Source organism: Anolis carolinensis, chromosome 1, assembly GCF_035594765.1.
Source record: "Anolis carolinensis isolate JA03-04 chromosome 1, rAnoCar3.1.pri, whole genome shotgun sequence".
NCBI lineage: Eukaryota > Metazoa > Chordata > Lepidosauria > Squamata > Dactyloidae > Anolis > Anolis carolinensis.
The window spans coordinates 150640464-150653158 of record NC_085841.1 but is presented as its reverse complement, the minus strand read 5'-3'; the positions used below and the strand labels follow the sequence as shown (position 1 = coordinate 150653158).

Here is a 12695-nt window from a genome sequence, read left to right as displayed (position 1 = left end):
TTGAATGCAGCTATCCCGGACAATGGCCCAGATGTGTTTCCTTTCCCAAACCGTCGAAGCGGGTTCGCCTTCGTTGCAGTCCAGACGCCCATCGGCGGTGAAGGGGGGTCTCTCCGTCCGCCTCTTCCTTGGAAGAACCGGGGAGGGGGAAGGGGGGCTGTTAAAACTCTGGAATATTTGGAAAGGATGGCGGGGAGACTCTAAAGGAGATCGGATCCGTGAAGTGGAATCAATTTATCAACTAGGCGATGTTGGGCTCCAGGGGCTGTTCACAGGTGAAGGCGGGGAACCCAGTCATTTCCACGCAAGATTTCCTTTTTAAAGTATGATTATTTTGCTAGCTTCGTTCATAGTTATTATACCCCGCTTTATTCCCTGGGTTGACCATTGGAATGACATCCCCCCCCCCCCATGGTGGAGTTTCCTCTGAAGCTGATGCTGGATGGCCTTCTGTCGGGGGTGCTTCGATTGTGCTTTTCCTGTATGACAGAGGAGGGTTGGACTGGAGTATCTTCCAACTCTAGGATTGTGGCTCCAGATAAATGAGTAGATCGAGGCCCCTAGAGCTCTCTTTCCTTAATTTATATTTAGTTGTCGAAGGCTATCATGGCCGGAATCACTGGGTTGCTGTGAGTTTTCTGGGCTGTATGGCCATGCTCCAGAAGCATTTTCTTCTGACGTTTTGCCCACCTCTCTGCAGGCATCGTCAGAGGTTGTGAGGTCAGTTGGAAACTAGGCAAGCGGGGCTTATATATCCGTGGAAGGTCCAGGGTGGGAGAAAGAACTCTTGTCTGCTGGAGACAAGTGTGAATGTTACAATTAATCACCTTGATTAGCCTTGCAGTTTCAAAGCCTGGGTGTTTCCTGCCTGGGGGAATCCTTTGTTGGGAGGTGTTAGCTGGCCCTGATTGTTTCTAGTCTGGAATTCCCCTGTCTTCTGGATGTTTTTCTTTAATTTCTGTCCTGCCTTGGTGAATCCCTTGTTAGAAGGTGTTAGCTGGTCCTGTTTGGAATTCCCGTTTTCTGAGTGTTGTTCTTTGTTTACTGTCCTGATTTTAGAGGGGTTTTTTAAATACTGAAAGCCAGACTTTGTACATGTTCATGGTTTCCTCCTTCCTATTGAAATTGTCCACCTGCTTGTGGATTTCAGTGGCTTCTCTGTGTAGTCTGGCATGGTGATTGTGAGAGTGGTCCAGCATTTCTGTATTCTCAAATAGTATTCTGTGTCCGGGTTGGTTCATCAAGTGCTCTGCTATAGCCGACTTCTCTGGTTGAATTGATCTGCAGTGCCTTTCATGTTCCTTGATTCGTGTCTGGGCAATGCTGCGTGTGGTGGTCCCTCTGTAGACTTGTCCACAGCTGCGTGGGATACGGTAGCCTCCTCCAGAGGTGAGAAGATCCCTCTTGTCCTTCGTTAAACGCATCCGCTGGACAAGCAACAGCACACAGATCAATACCTTATACACCTCAGTACCCTTTAAGAAGGATTGCAATGGTCGAAGAGACTTTCTGAAAAGGCGGGGTGGAGTGTCAAAGAGATCTTTTGGCTTCTGGGTGCCCCTGTGGTTGTTTTGGAGGGAGCCGAGGAAGAAGAGAGCCGAGTTCCCCACTTTGGGAAAGAGAGTTGCCCTGCTTCCCAGTGCGCATGCTCGGGGTGGGGAGGGCGGGGAGGAGAGGAAAGGGGGCTGAGGGAGGGAGACCGGGGCTTGAAATAAGGAGGCGGCCCCGGGAAGGCGTCCGCTCAGTCCTCCGGAGCCAGAGGCAAGGCGAGGGAGAGCCTCTCCTTCCCAGTCTTCCCCCTTAGCCTCCGCCATCCCTCTCCACCGAGGAAGGACACAGAAGGGCCAGCCCTCCAAGTTGCCCAACTTCAGGGCCCGACCTGGGAAGAGCTGGGACCTTCGCCCGGAGCAAAGACAGAGAGCAGTAGGTACATACTCCGGCGCCCCAACTCCATCAGCGTCCCCTGTAGTTCGCCTCTTTTCCTGAAATGAGGCAAGTTTGCTTCTTGGGCGGTCGGGAGGTCCCTGGTTTCAGTCCTTGTCCTTTTCTCTCTCCCTTTTTTTTTCCGCGGAGGGGAAACGTGGGGCACCTGCCTCTCCTTCTCTCGGGTGTGACAGAAAAACGCTCTCCTTGGGAAGCTCTCGGGAGGGTTTACATTGCGGGGCCACCCAGAGATGGCACATGCCTCGCCTTTCCCCAGGTCAGCCAGCCCCAACTTTCTGCCCACGGTTAGAAAGACTCCCTGACTGTCCCTCAGAGTTGCGGAGGAAGCCTGCTTCGATCCAGGTCCTCACTAGAGGTAATGGGAGTGGGAGGGGTCTCCTTACACTGGAGAACGAATGCGGTTTGACCCCGTTTTAACTACCTGTGGCTCGATGCTATGGAGTCCTGAGGGTTTGTAGTTTGGGGAGGCAACAGCTCTCTTAGGCAGGGAAGACTTTTGCAAAACATCATCCCATAACATGGCGAAATGGGTTAAATCCTTGTGCCAGCAGCACTGCCCACCGACAGGGCAAAGATAAGGGAGAGCGGATGAGCTCCCTCTGTCAGTTCCAGCTCCGCACGTGGGGACATGAGAGAAGCCTCCCACAGGATGGTAAAACATTAAAACATCCGGGAGTCCCCTGGGTAACGTCCTTGCAGACGGCCAATTCTCTCACACCCAGGGCCATAGCCAGAAAAAAAATTGGGGGGAGGGAGGGAGTGAAACCTTTTATTATTATTATTATTATTATTATTATTATTATTATTATTATTATTATTATTATTAGCAAAGAGTAGTTCCATAATGCAAAATAATGTAGAAATCAGGCTCCATCGATAAACTTCAGTGGATATTCAAGACAGATAAACTTCAATGGACACTCATGGGGATTTTGTTAATCAGTTAAAATTCATGAGTAAACCAGGTTTAAAAACTGAAACATTTCGGGGGGGGGGGGTTAACCCCTAACCCCCCCCCCCCTCCTTTTGACTACAGCCCTTGCAGTTTCTGAAGTCACTCCTGACTCACACACAACATCTCATAACATTGAGCCGTGGAGGTTCAAGGAGTATCAAATTGCGTTCATTCTCTAGTGTAGATGCACCGGCAGAGTGGCAGAATATTACAATGCCAAACTGTGATGTTGTGGTTTTCCTTCCACTGCACAACCTGGTGAAGTACAGTAGTACGTTTTGGCATTTTCTCTCTTTGTATCAGGCTGAGGGAAAATAGCGGTTCGACCTCTAGCCCAAGAAAGGAATGGCTGGTGTGCCGTGGAAGTTGCGCTTCCTTCGAAGTCCGGGTTGTGTGTTGTCTAGTTTGTTTCCACTTCACATCTGGAAACGAACGAGAAGAACCGAAAGGGCTGCTAGACCACAAGGCCCCGTTTGTATTAAACTCGGAAACAGGCTGTCCATCCAAACCGATTCTGTTTTCGTGGGTTGCGTCTAACTGTGGCCCTCTTCAAAGGGTTTCTTGGCAGAAGGAACTTTGGGTGTTCCTTTGAGATTGAGGCCCTTTCCTCACAGCTGAATAAAATCCCACATTATCTGCTTTGAACTGGGATATAAGGCAGTGAGGACTCAAATAACCTAGTTCAAAACAGATATTGTGGGATTTTCTGCCTTGATATTCTGGGTTATATGGTTGTGTGGAAGGGCGGTGAGAGAGTGTGACTCTCCCAGAATTACCCAGTGCGTTAATAGGGTTGAGTAGGAATTCGAAAGGCTCTAAAAATCCAAAACAATAACACGGTTTTAGCGTCTAAGTCCTTCATAGGAGAGTTCCACTGCCTGTCTTCGCACCTGAAGTTGGATCATCTACACTGCCCTATATCCCAGAAACTGATCTCAGATTATGTGCTTTGAACTGGATTAGATGAGTCTACCCTGCCAGATAATCTGGGACCAGATCCTGGGATAGAAAGCAGTTTACTTCCATCCTGGGGCCCTTCCACACAGCCATGTAACCCAGAATATCAAGGCAGACAGTCCCACAACATCAGCTTTGAACTGGGTTATCTTGAATCCACACTGCCATATGGTTCAAAGCAGATAATGTGGGATGTTATTCAGCTGTGTGGAAGGGGCCTGAGAGAGTGTAACCCCGGGTTTTCCATGGCCAAGCAGGGATTCCAGCCCAGGCCTACAGAGTCGTAGTTTCAGGCTGTTTTTCAGACCTCTGGTTTGAGCGGGACAGACAGGCAATCGAGTGAATAAACAGGGGAATCCATGTGTCAGAGCCGCCGAAGCGGAAAAAGAAAAATAATAAAATCAGGTCCCAGGGTTTCCATTGATCTAGTTTAGATTCCCTTTCTTTGAGATCGGCTGTTGACTGGGCACAGTTGATATTCAGGACCCGAATCCACAGGTGCATAATTGACATCTCTTAATAAATAAATAATAAATAATAATAAATAATAAGAATAATGAATTGTTATTATTAATAATTAATATTAGTTTTATTTATATCCCGCCACCATCTCGCTAAAGGGATTCGAGGCGAATTGTAAAAACATTACTACTACTATTATTATTATTAATTTGAAAGTTTCCATCTCTATAAAGGGAAAAATTCGTGTTCCTTGACATTTTGGAAAAGAGGACAGATAGAAATAGATTAATTTTTTTAAAGCGAGGCCTACCAGAGTTAGGTTAGCTTTGATCTCGACAATATCTTTCTCAAGCTCCTTTTCTCTGAGCTTGGGGCTACTTATGAGAAACAATACAATAGTTTCGCCGTTGGGATTTCCCCCGCTGCGTCAATCCACCCAGACCCTTCGAATAAACTGCTTTCCAGGCTGGATTGACCCAGAGGTTTGTTTTGCGTGTCAGGAGCAACTTGAGAAACTGCAAGTTGCTTCTGGTGTGAGAAAATTGGCCGTCTGCAAGAACGTTGCCCAGGGGCCGCATGGATGTTTTACCATTCTGTGGGAGGCTTCTCTCATGTCCCCGCATGGGAAGCTGGAGCTGACAGACGGGAGCTCATCTCCTTCCCCAGATTCGAACCTCCAACCTTTTGGTCAGCAATCCTGCCGGCACAAAGGTTTAACCCATGGGGGAAGAGGAGGGGTCTCCTGACACAGAGGCTGACCATTGACGAGTTCAAACTGCATTATCGGGCAGCCTGTGTCTTAACTCTCAATCCATTTGGGCGGAGAACGTGGGTTTTGCTCCTCAAGAAACGCTGAGAAAAATAATATCATGTTGTATCTCCACCTTGGTGTGCAAAAGGTGCGGATTTGCGGATAGATGTGTCTATTTCTCCTGTCGATTTGTAGATCAATGGATCTATGTATTATTTTAGGAGTCTTTCCTTTCGGCGCGAGCATTTCCCAGTGTTTGGGACCTGCTTCTTCAGCCGCTTCACTTCTATAGTTTACCCGGGAGAGAAGATCAGAGAATCCCTTCTCTGCAGATATATATATTCAGCATTCCAGCTGTTTCCTTGAGTGCATCCACACTGTAGATTTCACGCACTTTGACCCCACGTGAATTGCCGAGGCTCAGTGCCACGAAGGGTTCTGGTTGGGGTTTGTTGACAAAGGTCTCCCACACTTTTAGGAAACGAGGAGCAAACGAGAAACAGCCCAGATGTCCTGGATGGGTAGAGACTGCCAATCTGCCATATAATGGCAGGGGCAGTTTGAGTCCGCATTATAAGGGTCTACACTGGTGCGGATTCAAACTGCCACGAGTGGAAGAAAAAAGGGAAAGAAGGAAGAAGGGGGAGGGAGAAAGATGGAAGAACGAGAGAGAGAGGGAATGAGCCATTCTCAGAGGGGCGCCTTGAAGTGAGTTTAGCGCCACATAGAAAAAAATACAGAAATAGAGGAGCCCCCGATGGCGCAGCGGGTTAAGCCGCTGAGCTGCTGAACTTGCTGACTGAAAGGTCGGGGGTTAGAATGTGGAGAGCGGGGTGGGCTCCCGCTGTTAGCCCCAGCGTCTGCAAACCTAGCAGTTCGAAAACATGCAAATGATAGTACATGAATAGGTACTGCTCTTCTGCTTAGAAATGGAGATGAGCACCAACCTCCAGAGTCAGACAGGACTAGACTTAACGTCAGGGGAAAACTTTTCCCTTCACTAGGAAATGAATAAAGCTCAGTGTTTGTGTAAATTCGTTGCAACCGACTATTGGTTTTGTTTTTGTTCCTTTAAGTAGCGAAAGCCAGACTCTCTGACTCTCTTCGGCGGGCGCCTTTTGAGTCTTGCGATCCCATCCTCCAAGGAATCCTTGGAGTTGTCCTTTGGACAGGGAAGGCTACGGAAACACCCTTGGGAAACTGCAACTCCCAGGGTCCTATAGTCTTGAGCCTTCGTGTGGGCAAACACGGGATAGCCCCCCCCCCCGCCCCCCGCTCAGACTTGTCAACCCTGATTGCGCGACACCAGGAGATGTTTTGATTTTTTAGAAATAATCCCGACCCACTCTTCTTTCTTCCTTCCCAAGCCCAGCTCTGCAAAGGCTGGCCTCCTTCAAGCCCCTCGCGAAGGGACGCATTTAACTCGTTTCCGCTCAATTAGAGCCACGTCGTTCGGGAAAACCCGCCTTTTCCTCGCTTCCCGAAAAACGCAGGTAGAGGCTCCGCTCCGTTTCCACCAGGAAAGACAGTTGGAGCCAAATCAAGAGCAGCTAAAATTTTACGCTGCCATCTAATGTCGTGAAGTCCCCGGTGGCGCAATGAGTTAAACCAGGCATGGGCAAACTTGGGCTCTCCAGGTGTTTTGGATTTCAACTCCCACCATTCCTAACAGCCGACCGCCTGTTAGGAATGGTGGGAGTTGAAGTCCAAAACACCCGGAGGGCCCAAGTTTGCCCATGCCTGGATTAAATCCTTGTCCCTGCAGGACCTGGATCCCCCATGCGGGGACGTGAGAGAAGCCTCCCATAGGATGGTAAAACATCGAAGCATGCGGGAGTCCCCTGGGCAACGTCCTTGCAGACAGCCAATTCTCTCACACCAGAAGCGACTTGCAGACTTGCAGTTTCTCAAGTCGCTCCTGAACGAGAAAAAAAAAATCTCATGTAGTCTGCGCTGCACTATCAGGGTCAATATAGACCCTTATAATACAGAAAAGCTTTGGGGAGGCCCGGCTAAGCAACATTTCCCCATTGAATGCAGTTTCCAACCTGTTTCGCTCTACAGAGGATCCTGGATCCAATTGGGAGGCCCGGATGGGGCTGATACGAATCGGAAAGCACTGGTGCGCATTAAGGGCTTTTCCTTGGCACTTCCTGAGTGTTATTTAGAACCATTTTCTTTTCTTGTTGGCTTGGTTTTCAGGCCTGTTATTTGAGGCACTGATTGAGAAAACTGCATTGGATATAAACCGCATCAGCTCTCCACTAGACCTTGGATCCACTTTACATCCACTTTAAATCCACTTTAGGGAGGGGGCTTTAAACAGCTCAGCCAGACAGGTCCTGGGCCCCACCAAACTACAAAGCCCAGAATTCTGCAGTAGGCAGAAACCGGATTTAAAGAGGTTCCATGCTCTGGTGTGGTGAGGCAGTGAGATAGGGTTATGTTATCTTGGTTTTCTAAGGGTTTTTTTTCCGTGTCAGGAGCGACTTGAGAAACTGCAAGTCTGCTTCTGGTGTGAGAGAATTGTCTGTCTGCGAGGATCTTGCCAAGGGGACACCAGGATGTTTGATGTTTTACCATCCTGTGGGAAGCTTCTCTCATGTCCCTGCATGAGAAGCTGGAGTTGACAGACAGGAGCTCATCCCACTCCCCGGATTCGAACCCCCTACCTTTTTTCCCAGTGCTCTTCATGCAAAATTATTTAGAACGATTTCAACACCCGACTTGCAAATCCTTTCTTGATTTTTAGGCCTGTTATTTGGGACACCGATTCAGAAAACTGCATTGGATGTAGACGGCATCATCTCCCTCTTTCCTTAGATACTAGGGTAATTTTATCACGGTTTTATCTGGGTGATGTAAACAGACTAGTAGATTGGATATGCTCTGGGAGTTATCCTGCATGGCAGGGGGTTGGACTAGATGGCCCGCGTGGACTCTTCCAACTCTATGATTGTATGATTCTGTCTCTCCAAAGCTAGAGCTAAGAAGGGGAAACCCCTGGGTCAAATATATCCAGGTCTAACATTTGATGCACCAAAATAATAATAAGAATAAACTTTATACCCCACCACCATCTGCCAGAGGGACTGGGGGCGGCTCACAAATCACTCAAGGTGCAAAATGCAAAATACAAAAAGTCCAAACAAAAACAATAGGAAACGATAAGTAGCCAACATAAACATCACAACTTCACCGTGCCCCCTGATTAAAAACAGTACAATACAGCGATTGCTGCAGGTAAGAACAACAGTAATCGATCTCAGTCTTGTAAAGTGCTTGATAAAGAATCTGAAGATCCTCATATATATTTCTAAAGAATATAAATGTGGTCAAAGGCTTGTCGGAAAAAGCCATGTCTTCCATTGTGTGCTGAAGGCTTTGCAGCCAGTGGAGCTGCTTTAGTAGGAGTATGATATGCTCCCTATAACCAACTCCAGCTAATCACCTGGCTGCAGACCTTTGCATGAACCGCAGTTTCCGGGCTGTCTTCAAAGGCAGCCCCAGTAGAGTGCACTGCAGTAGTCCATTCTAGATGTGACTAAGGCGTGGACCACCGAAGCCAAGTCAGGCTTTTTGAGGTTGAGTATTATTATTATTATCATTATCATCATCATTATTATTCCTCTTCAGAAGAATACTTCAGGTATAAGGTACTGAACGGGAGGCGTTTCAGAGGATTTGCCTGAAGTTCAGGACTTGCTGGGATAAACCGCTCCAGATTTATTTGGATGTAAAGCTCCCCTTCGGTTCAACAGAATTTACTCCGGAGTAATTATAGAAAATAACCCACAACTCCCTCTACCCATTAGAACTCCTGACGCTCCTTCTCCGTTTTAAGTTTTAAGCATCTATTTCTTTGTGTTGTCCAAGGTTTTCATGTCCGGAATCACTGGGTTGTTGTAAGTTTTCCGGATTGTATGGCTATGTTCCAGAAGCATTCTCTCCTGACGTTTCGCCCGCATCTATGGCAGGCATCCTCAGAAGTTGTGAGGTTTGTTGGAAACTAGGCAAGTGGGGCTTAGTCCAGGGTGGGAGAAAGAACTATTGTCTGAGGCAAGTGTGAATGTAGCAACTGGTCGGCTTGATTAGCATTGAAAAGCCTTGCAGCTTCAAGGCCTGGCTGATTCCTACCTGAGCGAATCCTTTGTTGAGAGGTGTTAGCTGGCCCTGATTGTTTCATGTCTGGAATTCCCCAATTTTCTGAGTGTTGTTTTTTATTTACTGTCCTGCTTTTAGAGTTTTTAAAATATTAGTAGCCAGATTTTGTTCATTTCAATTGTTTCCTCCATTGTAAATTTACACTTGCCTCCAACGGACAAGAGATTTTTCTGGACTCTGGACTTTCCACAGATATATAAACCCCTCTTGCCTAGTTTTCAGCAGACCTCACACCTATGAGGATGCCAGCCATAGATGCAGGCAAAGTCCATCGAAGTAATGTAAGCCAGAGAACGACTGGGGGAGTTGGGGGTGTGTTTCGGGGTTGGAGGATGGTCCATGAATGCGATATGTATGATTTCCGACTCTAACTTTCGCCCCTTAAAAATAAGAAGGCACAAGGCAAGTGGATAACACTGGGCCAACACACATTTTGGAGCCTCAAATGCTGGCCCTGTTTCTGGGTGTATTGAACCTGCCGATTTCAAAAATGGCACCGATTTCCCACTCTCGGCTCTAGTTTTTGAGATACAGAAAATATGCTATGTATCCTTCGCGATTTGTTCGCCCATAGGAAACCATGGTAACCAGAGCAGTCTATCCAGTGCAATTTCCTGAATCGACGCCCCAAATAACCCCCTGAAAAACAAGGCAACAGGAAAAGATTTTGTGTTGTCGCAGACTTTCATGATGGAATCACTGGATTGCTGTGAGTTTTCCGGATTGAATGACCACGTTCCAGAAGCATTCTCTCCTGACGTTTCACCCATATCTATGGCAGGCATCCTCAGAGGTTGTGAGGTCTGTTGGAAACTAGGCAAGGGAGGTTTATATATCTATGGAAAGTCCAAGGTGGGAGAAATAACTCTTGTCTGTTGGAGGCAAGTGTGAATGTTGCAACTGAAGAGCTTGATTAGCATTGAATTGCCTTTCAGCTTCAAGGTCTGGCTGCTTCCTGCCTGGGGAATCCTTTGTTGGGAGTTGATTAGCTGGCCCTGGTTGTTTCTTCTCTGGAATTCACTTGTTTTTGAGTTATTGACTGTCCTGATTTTAGAGGATGCCTGCCATAGGTGTGGGTGAAACGTCAGGAGAGAATGCTTCTGGAACATGGCCATACAGCATGGAAAACTCACAGCAACCCAGGAAACGATTTTGTTTGTTGTTGTTGTTCGGCTGTAAAAAAAAAATTAATCCTCCACTTCCAAACCACAAGTTGGCTATAAAATTAGAAAAAGAATTCCACTTTTTTACCCAATCTAAAAGCAGCCACAAGGGGGCCGGGAAAGACTCCTTGGTATAGGGGCAATACATCAATACATTGCAGATTGTGAACTGTTTTGATAATGGACTCTGCTGACCATAGGATGCAAAGTAGGAGGTTGCTTTGAATTCTGACACAGAATTCTGACTATCCAGTTATGCTTAATGCATGTCAAGAAATCCTTAAGCTGGCCTTGTCCTGCCTTACCTCACATCAGTTCCTTTATGGTAAACTTCATGTAGATGTGCCCCAAGAAGCAGCTGGAGCTCTTCTTTGATTGAGGCCCCATCTAGACTGACCTTTTAATGCAGTTCCAAACCGTATTGAAGAAAGTGGTTTCTATGTGCAGATTACACCATACAATGTATTTTTTGTTCCTCCTGGGTTATACATGGCATTTCCTAATTGCTTCTATCATAAAACATGGGGCAAGTTTATTAAACTACAAAAACTTTGGTTTTGCAGCCCTTTTTAGCCCCTTCCACACAGCTGAATAAAATCCCACATTTTCTGCTTTGAACTGGAATACATGGCAGTGTGGACTGAGCGACCCCAGATAAAAGCAGATATTGTGAGGTTTTCTGCCTTGATATTTTGGGTTATAGGGCTGTGTGGAAGGGCCCTTTGCTCTAGTTTTTCAATGAATATCTCACAGAGTCTCAACCCATTCAGCATAGTTTGTGGCAGCCACCAAAGCGAAGTTTCTGGAGTATGACAACTACTTCCAAAGTGAGTACCTCATAATTAAACAGGAAATAACACTTTCCAACAAGGAACAGATTTTTTTTCCAAATTTTGTTATATAGTGTTATTGCAAGCTGCAGGTGCTTTTTTGTAACTTCTTTGTTAGGAGGTGTTAGCTGGCCTTGATTATTTCATTCTTGGAATTCCCCTGTTTTTGAATGTTGATTTTTATTTACTGTCCCGATTTTAGAGTTTTTAAAATAATAATAGATGTGGGCGAAACGTCAGGAGAGAATGCTTCTGGAACATGGCGATACAGCCCGGAAAACTCACAGCAACCCAAGAAATGTATTGTCGCTAGATGCTTTCAACTCGAGCCTGACTTATATTTTACGCTAGCCAAAGTTTATCTGCATGCTGCCTTTTCCTGAGGCTGATTGACTGTGACTTGGTGGAGTAGGGATTTGAACGGTTGGATGCATCTGCACCGTAGAATGAATGCAGTTTGGCTCCACTTGACCTGCTGTGGCTCAATACTACGAAGTCCTGGGAGTTGTACTTCGGTGAGGCCCCAGCCCTCTTTGGCAGAGACGGAGAAAGACCTAGTAAAACATCCTGAGCAGATGGACGAAAAGATGGGTTGAATTGAAGCAGAGCTTTCCTACTTTATGTTTATCGTGTCAGAAGAGACTGCAGAACATACTACACGTCGTCGCTTCTGGTGTGAGAGAATTAACTTGTCTTACGGATTCAGGGCTCAGCAGGGAATCGAACCTTGTTTTCCTGAGCCTGAGTCGAACGCTCAAACCATTACACCAGGAAGGCCGCAGTGTGGGGTCCGTTGAAACTCAGGTAGATGATAACTCTGCATATTGTTTGGGTCTAACTTCCCTGATAGCGGGGCATAGAGCAGCTTCCATCCGAAGTGAATTGGATCTCGCTCAACCCGACTTCACTGCCAAGCATATCAAAAACTCATGCCTTTGCCAATTCACACTCTCTCAGCCTCAACGGGAGGTAAACGCTTTCCTCTTCTGAACAAATAATTATGAGGAAAACCCCATTGAAACCGGAAAGTCGGAAACCAACTTGAAGACACACAGCAAACATAAGTGTTGTGGACGGCGGGATCACTGGGTTGCTGTGAGTTTCCCGGGCTGTATGGCCATATTTCAGAAGCATTCTCTCCTGACGTTTCGCCTGCATCTATGGCAGGCATCCTCAGAGGCTGTGAGGTCTGTTGGAAACTAAGCAAGGGAGGTTTATGTATCTGTAGAAGGTCCAGGGTTGGAGAAAGAACTCTTGTCTGTTGGAAGCAAATGTGAATGCTGCAATTAATCACCTTGATCAGCATTGAATAGCCTTGCCGTTTCAAGGCCTGGCTGCTTTCTGCCTAAGAGAATCCTTTGTTGGGAGGTGTTAGCTGTCCCTGATTGTTTCATGCCTGGAATTCCCCAGTTTTTGAGTGTTATTCTTTATTTACTGTCCTGATTTTAGAGAGTTTTTAAAAATACTGG

General features: G+C 46.7%; 1 protein-coding gene across 2 annotated transcripts in view; it reads left to right on the top strand.

Annotated features, from left to right (window-relative positions):
• Nucleotides 1–1737: 1737 nt before the first annotated feature.
• osr1 (odd-skipped related transcription factor 1) overlaps nt 1738–12695 on the top strand; it is a 29431-nt gene continuing 18473 nt past the window's right edge. The window contains exon 1 of one of the 2 annotated variants that reach the window (XM_008118150.3): nt 1738–1927. The gene's annotated coding sequence lies outside the window, so the exon portion shown is untranslated. The remainder of the gene's footprint in view (nt 1928–12695) is intronic. The other variant, XM_008118157.3, reaches the window with a different exon arrangement.